Source organism: Pinus tabuliformis, chromosome 9 (assembly GCF_031772625.1).
Source record: "Pinus tabuliformis cultivar Carrire ecotype Pingquan chromosome 9, CPIR1, whole genome shotgun sequence".
In the NCBI taxonomy this organism is placed as follows: domain Eukaryota; kingdom Viridiplantae; phylum Streptophyta; class Pinopsida; order Pinales; family Pinaceae; genus Pinus; species Pinus tabuliformis.
In genome coordinates, this window is record NC_142307.1 from 874,234,975 (window position 1) to 874,236,661 (window position 1,687).

General features: G+C 34.1%; 1 non-coding gene across 1 annotated transcript; it reads right to left on the reverse strand.

Moving 5' to 3' along the window:
• Positions 1-516: 516 nt before the first annotated feature.
• LOC149151578 (U6atac minor spliceosomal RNA) lies at positions 517-644 on the reverse strand. The gene has a single exon (XR_016263957.1). It is a non-coding gene; the product is annotated as a U6atac minor spliceosomal RNA (small nuclear RNA).
• Between the last annotated feature and the right edge of the window lie 1,043 nt (positions 645-1,687).

Sequence of the window (1,687 nt, forward strand, 5' to 3'; positions counted from 1 at the left end):
CTATTTTTGTCTCCTACCTCTAATGAATTCATCGCAAATCATAATCCAGAGGTGTTTTTTTGAAACTTTAGATATTTCAATCCCCGCAGAATTTCTACATAACTTGTCACATTTTAAATTCGGTGAAAAGGGTACAATAACCATACTTAATTATGTAAATGATTTCTTTCATTTTTTTTCAAGTGGCGTTTATTGTGAATAAGTATTCGCATGATTGTTTAACCTTACATTTTATGGTCGTGTGAAGCAATGGTGTTATTATCTACCCACTACTTCTATATTATCTTTTAAAAATTGGTTAACGAGCTTCATCGAATGAGACTCTTGAACATTTTGTTGACCAATTCCTACATCTTTGTTAGGAATTCTCGGACGAGGATATGGAATTGCAGTTCTTGGATGAGAAAGTTTTTTTTTGGTAGGTAAGCACACACGGGGGATTTGAACCAGTGACCTATCGCAAGGAGTGCCTTAATAGTGCACCCATTCACCATCAATCCAAAGCCCCATCGGCTTAAAAACTTGTTGTAAGATCCACCTTGGTGAAGGGATGGATAACCTTAACCGCATGTGATAAGAAAGTCTGAAGACTATTCCCATCCTTGTCGAGGGAGAGGCCAACCATCTCTCCTTTCTACGAACACTCTTGGATGATAAGTTTCATTTCTTAGTGAGGATATCAAAAAAATATTTTGAATCAGACTCATATCCTTATGATCAACAAGGATTTCAGCATCCTAAGGAAGAAGTAGATATACATTTTTCCCCATGTCCTCCTCCTTTTGATGTTTCGTATTTTGGACCTCAGCCAATCATTAAACTGGAAGATCAATTTGTTGATGAAGAATTAATTTTTCTTTTCACACATTTCCCTCGATGGTGATTTTTACTTTCTTACCAATCAACCATACTCAAATATTGATATCTCACTAGTCAATATTTTAACCGTTAATTAAGTTTGGAAAACCATGACCCTGATGATTTCCTTTTCTCTAAAATATACCAGAATGATTATTCAAGCAACATGGATGAATATTTGTTTCTAGAGGAAGATTTATATTTTCGGGAATTCCAATGGTAGTCTGATGTGATCATTGGATGTTTTCATTCAAGTATAACTCATTTTGATCAAGAATATGGCATGTCTATCATTCAGGATTTTTGTGGTAACCTTGATAAGAAAACTCATCAACCTCAATTTTTTTAATCTCATAATATGCATAATGACTCTTTTTTTGATAAGAAATTGATAGTGTTTTCATGAAATTCAAAGTCATGACAAGTGAGTGGGATGCTTCAGCCTATGCTGATGGTTATGTCAGGTTCCTATGACCTTGACGATATTTACAATTTTAGTTAGTTTACGATCCCTTTTGCAAAATTTTGTCACTAATCTCATCACATAGGTTGTCATCTCTCCCCTGAGGGATGCCCATTTTCTTCACGTAAATTTTTTAAACTCTATGGGGATAAAGTTTAATTTGACTATTAACTTCCACTGTTACATCTTGCCTTGGGAAAATCTTTAATCCTTGATGTGGAAACAAAGAAGGATTTTAATGAATCTTCTTCATCATCTATAAAAAAATCTCATTCACATGACAACATGGATTGTTTTCAACCTGCTAATGTTTCTTATGATGTGATTTTCCTTTGATTATATTTTCTTGTCATAGTTTCCCCAAGA